Source organism: Armigeres subalbatus, unplaced genomic scaffold (genome assembly GCF_024139115.2).
Source record: "Armigeres subalbatus isolate Guangzhou_Male unplaced genomic scaffold, GZ_Asu_2 Contig1437, whole genome shotgun sequence".
In the NCBI taxonomy this organism is placed as follows: Eukaryota; Metazoa; Arthropoda; class Insecta; order Diptera; family Culicidae; genus Armigeres; species Armigeres subalbatus.
In genome coordinates this window covers 2,590-8,735 of record NW_026942218.1, presented here as the reverse complement: position 1 = coordinate 8,735, position 6,146 = coordinate 2,590, and the positions used below count along the sequence as shown (strand labels likewise).

Genomic DNA, 6,146 nt, shown 5'->3' with positions numbered 1-6,146 from the left:
GGATACAATTAAGTGGTGGAATTCAATGGGACTAAACTAAATCTATTGAGTGTTCACGCTTATTCCATCAATATCTCTTCGTTTATCGATGTGTTCAACGGATTATCGGATACTGCAGCAGATGTTGGTCGCCAAAACTTGTCTGTATATGTGTGTTTGTGAAAACATTTTTGCAAACACATTTTTGGAATTTAGAATTTTTAATTTGCGTTAAACGGGGTTACACTATTTCAATAATGTTCGAGAAAGGTAATATTATCTCTAGGTGTTTCAATCTGGGTTGTTTCAAGGACTCTTGATGTCTTCGTATTTTTCTTCAGCCATGGAATTAGTGTATGTAGGTATCATGGCACAAGTGCATATGATATTTTGTACTAATGTAAAATACACCTTTCAAACAATGATAAGTAAATACTGGTCGTCTGAAGCTAATAATTATTGTGCTGTCGTAAAATATGCCTTACAAGTAGTGATAACAGCGTTTTTATCTTGAATCCACACTTTTGTGTAAATCTCTTACAAAATTATTTTGATTACTTCGCGTCACTGGTGCTCAGCAACAACGCATCAAATGTTGCGGTAGACAACAGGAACGGTCGCCATGAAAACCATCACCGGTTCATGATAAATGGGGAAGGACGTGGAGTTCATGCTGTCCTGTATTGCATACTCGGTAGGCTTCGGTAATGTGTGGAAGTTTCCTTACACAGCACTTAAAAACAGTGGCAACCTTCCTGATCCCCTACATCGTGGTGTTGTTCCTCGTGGGACGACCAATCTACTATTTGGAGATGGTGATGGGGCAGTTTTCGAGCCGTGGCGTTGTCAAAATATACGATCTCAGTCCAGCCATGAGAGGTAATGAGTTAAATCTGTTTCGTTGTGATGAAATATACGTTAAATGTTTTGATCTTTTCGTAGGCATTGGAGTTGGTCAATCTATTGCCATGTTCATAGTCATGACGTACTACACGCCGATACTGGCGATCACCTTCCGTTATCTGGTGGCGTCATTCAGCGCAGTACTGCCTTGGGCAAAATGCGATCCGTCGTGGCCCAATTGTGTGGATTCCGATTTTATTGGTCAAATCGTATCTAACTCATCCATTAAACCGAAGGCTTCTGCAGAACTCTATTTCCAGTAAGCGTTTGATGAAATACTTTGCTTTATTTGAACGCTAATTTTGTTGCTTTTTTCTAGGAATTCATTGGATGCATCAAGGATCCTCTTCGAGGGTCTTGGACTACCAGATTGAAACTTGTACTGTGTCTGCTCTTAGCGTGGTTGTGCACCATTCTAATAAAAAAGGAATAAAGAGCACCAGGAAGGCGTCCTGCTTTTCTTGCCATCTTTCCCTACGTTATCATACTGATCCTGTTTGGTTCACGCGTGTACCTAGACGGAGGCCTTTGATGGCATCGTGTTTTCTAAAGCCACGGTGGGATCAACTGTTGGAATGTCACGGTACGTCAATACGCGCATTCTATGTTCTTCAGATTGCGATGAAAATGACGCTCAAAGTAAAATGGGCAGCCTGAAGGTAGGCAAACAGTGAAACCAAGTTTCATCGCTTTCGTTTCAGGTGTGATATGAAACCGTCACACAATATGTTTTTTCTCGCTTTCGGTATGCTTCGGCGGGATTATTGCTTATTCGTCGTTTAACAACTTCTCCAACAATGTATACAAGTAAGTATGAAAATATGAAAAAAATTGTTCCTCACATACATAGAGACATTTTTTAATTTTCCTATAAATTGGCATCAAAACTAATGTAAAACGATTTTTTTTGTATCTTTATTAAGGAGACTTTCAGCCCGAGGCTGGCTCGTCTCCGACACAAAAGGATTTTATTTGTTTGAAAAAAATCAAATCTCCACGAGAAATTCTCAGAAATAATATTTATAGAAACAAAAAACCTTCTATCTAAAGCGATTTTAATGTTTTTCTTATCATGAAATGAAAACTATTCTGAAAGAAAAATACAAAACGCTACGATCTATTTCTTGATTTTCTTTGCGTGAGTTTTGATTTAATTTAAAAATCTTCCAACTCTATGTGACATATAAAAATATAAGGGCGACCCGTTCCAGAGATACATTATAAAAAGTTTATCCATACTAAACTCAAAGGAGCAGCCCAATCAGGTTGTACGCAAAGGTGACGTAGGACTACGTAGCTATTCGAAATTGATGGTATTTCCCATAACAATTTGAGTCGTTTTATTAACATTGAGCAAACTGCTCGGAGGCCAACTGAATCAAGAAGTTGAATAGTTGTTCCCAGTTGGATGGACTTTGATTCTCTAACCCATCAAATTAACATGCCCAGCTCATCGGCCGCTGAAGCCACTCGACTGGCTTTCGAGTCAGGGGACATCTGAAATCCTTACTTTGACGTAATACGCGCGCTTACATCGCGGGCGAACACCAAACGTTGGAAATAAATATATTTGTGTTTGGTTTTCCGCCACTTCTGATTCTGCTTTATTTCGGCCCATTTTAGAGGATGGTGTCCTCAAAAGGTTTTCTATACAAAAGAAGAGTTGATCCGACAATCCAAATATGAACTTTCTTTAAAGTGCAAAACTCAATCGTAATCTTCAGCAGAATTTTGCAGCGCGTCGGAGGAGATAGTACAGTAAATTTTAATGGATGGAATCACTAACAGCAACAAACTACCACGCCTTGGAACCCGATGCCACAGGAACAGTCCATTTTCGCAATTAACTCTTTCTTTTCATGAAATGTTGGTCCTGAGAAGAACCAAGTTTTTCTTTTCCCAATTCCCATTCCAATAACTTCTTTGCATCCAATCGCTCGTCGACACCTTGCCGTTGCAACTGTCCGACCGCCACTTGATTTTTCGCTAAGCCTCCAAAGGTTGAAATAATTTTTCAGCATTGCCATACTGCAACCCACGCCTTTGTGCTGCTGTGTCCGCTCCGGTGCATTGAATGTCGATCCGCTCTCTGTGGAATCCCGATCAAAATGGCTCGCGCGCGCCGAGCAACAGCTTTCTTGTATTTAATAAATTAAGCCCGTTAGCCCCGCCCCTTTGTGATCTGATATGGGTGTAAATATAATGTGCACTCATAACGTTAATGAAGGGGCGGAGCTAATGGAATTACTTCATTAGATATAAGAAAACTGCTTTTCAACGCCTTGCCGCGAAGCGGCATTTTCGATCGAGTTCCTACAATGTGAACTTCATTCGGAGATGACAAATTCTAAGAATCCTATGAAAATTTTCTCGCCAAGATTCTAGAATTTGGTTATGAGATCGTTGTTTATCTAAAATGCGTATTGTTGCGAGGCCAATGACAACATAAATTTGACTCAAAGACGAAGATTTCTTCCATATTACAAAACTTATTGTCTTTCGGCATCTGGGTCTGTCCGATCGACGTTCACCGATGGGTTGGTTTGCTGTAGATAGTTTTCACTGAGGTGGCGTCTTCATTGATTTTGTACAAAAGCCACCATTTTATACAAGAAGGATTATTGACTATCCGAAATAAACTTTCTTCCAAAGTGCAAAACTCAATCGTTAATAGCTTGAGAATTTGATAGCGCGTCGGAGGGAGAAGATGCAGTAAAATTTACAATGGATGGAATCACTAACAGCAACCATTACCACACAAACCCTGATGCCACCGAAACAGTCCATTTTCGCAAGGTTAACTTCTTTTTCCATAAAATGTTGGTCCTGAGAAGAACCAATTTTTCTTTTCCCAATTTTCCAACTAACTGACACCACAATTTGTAATAAATTTTCAGCATCGGCACTGGCAGTGCGGGATCGCTACAGTGCTATTTTTATGGTCAACCCTTTCTTCATATGAAATGCTGGTTCGTTGAGGTTGAATGCAGCAACACATCGAGTACCATCACCAATGCGATGGATTTCCTTTGAAAATGTTATAAGCGCCTCCATGATGCTGTGTCCGCTCCGCTGCAATCGCATTGATGCGTCTGCTGTGCGTGAAACCTTGTTCAAACTGAGGATTAGATCCAAACTCGCAAGTGATTGATTTTTGATGTCTGTGCTAGTGATGCATGTACGTGATTGGTTGGTTGACCTATTTCTAAACTGTTTATCAATTATCGATAATAAATAGTTAATAACCAGTATTTTCAAATAAATACAAAGAAGCGTTGACTCATCCTTGATCGAATGGTCCAAAAAATTTGAAAATCCTTCGAGAAACGGCTTAGATTTTAAAGTTTAAAGTCTATCATATTTTCGTGACGGTCCCCGATTGTCGCAATCGTAAAGTGTACCCCAATATAGAAAACACAGACGTAGTCCTACGTCAAAACTTAGTTTACTATTTCCAAGCAATAATCATTTTCAATTACCCGTACTGTCGATAATGCTCCATTGTATGGTGTATACATTTTTAATGAATCTCACCTACTACCTCAATGTTAGCATTGAATAAGAGAGATGAGATATTCTCACAACTGGAAAACAAATATTGAGTTCACGCAACCCATAAAGTCGCTAATTAGCAGTTTATCTGCCAATGATGTCCGACCAAATTACCCTTCATTTCGTCGGATGAGCAAAAACTAACCGCAATTACAGTTTTCCATTCGAAGTATAACTGCCGTTTGGACAAATTGCCCCTACACTCCAAAAGATCCACTTATTTTCATTATCTTTTCCACTTTATTTTTCCCCAGAGACATATAATCATTTCCTGGCTTCCGATACCTTCACGTCCATGGTGGCCGGGTGCATCGTGTTCAGGCGTCATCGGGAATCTGGCGTACGTCACCGAGTAGCAGGACATCCAGGCGGTGGTCAAAAGTGGCGCCGGACTGACGTTAATATGACCTGTCCGGATGCGATCGCCAGATTTGACTGGCTGCCACAGCTTTTCTCCTCCGCCCTGTTCTTCCTGATGCTGTTCATCGTCGGGTTGGGCGCCCAATCTGGGCGGCCCGACGACCAGCATCGTGACGGCGATCAAGAGATCAGTGCTGTCCGGAGCTAAGAAGAACTGGCAGGTCGTAAGTCGGCGGTGGCCGTGACGGCCTGGCTTTTCGTTCGCTGGTACCGTTTATCTAACGCCCGGTGGATTGGACTTGCTGGATGTTTTGGATTATTATAGGGGCTAATGGTATGTTACGTTGACGTTCGCTTCAATATTTAGAACTGGCAACACTCTGACTTGGATCTACGGATCGGTTGGATCGCATTTGCAGAGATCAATGAAATTTATGCTTAGCATCAACACCAGCCTGTTTTAAGGAGGGGATATGCTGGGGGTAGTGGCGCCTCTGGCAACGGTGGTTATTCTGTTGATTGAAGCTTCATAGACTATAAAAGCATTCGTAGTTCCTATTACGGATATAATGGTAAAAAACGCAACTTAAACGAAATGTATACCGGTTTTAAATTTCCCAACTTTATTATTACTTGTAGTTCTTGGTTGGTTCATCTACGGCTATTGTGGCCGTTCCTGCGGTTGCCTGGATGGGCTTCCTTGTACGCCTACTACGCGGACCAGCTCGAAAACGATTGATTCGTGGTGGGGTTCACTGAAAAAGTCTTTCCGACCACTGCCCGAGTGGGGCCCAGAGGACACACCGACGCGACTTCGCTACCAGGAGGAAGTGGAGCAGCATGATGCAACGGTGCCGAGCGATCGAAATGCCATCGATTTTATTAAACGGAGGCTTCTGAGCTGAAAATTTCAACTGAACAATTTGGTGTTTTTTTCCAGAGGCCAACTTTTCAAAGTATCAACCATTTTAAGTTAAAAGCGCTTTAATATTTATGTAAGTGAGAAAAACGAATAATATTTACCTGATATTTTTGATAATATATTTTAGATTTTTATGCTTATACCGGATATTCTACTTAAATAAAAGTAAAATGACAAAAGGTGCGTTACTTTGTTTAACCATGACAAAATGAAAACAAAATATCACTACAAGTTACCAAATACAGTATTTATACATAGCTGGTGTTCTAATAACTAAAGAGACATGGTGTGAACTGTTAAAACGTATACTTTATTTGAACATAACCGTAGGGAGTGCGTCGGTGATCCTTTACACCTCGTACTCAAAACTGTACTGCCGCCGTGCATCGTGCGAGGCGGAGTGTTGACGGGGGGAGAGACTACTGCAATG

General features: G+C 40.9%; 1 pseudogene; it reads left to right on the top strand.

Moving 5' to 3' along the window:
• The first annotated feature begins 611 nt into the window (after positions 1-611).
• LOC134202818 (sodium-dependent nutrient amino acid transporter 1-like) lies at positions 612-5,857 on the top strand (annotated as a pseudogene).
• The last annotated feature ends 289 nt before the right edge of the window (positions 5,858-6,146 follow it).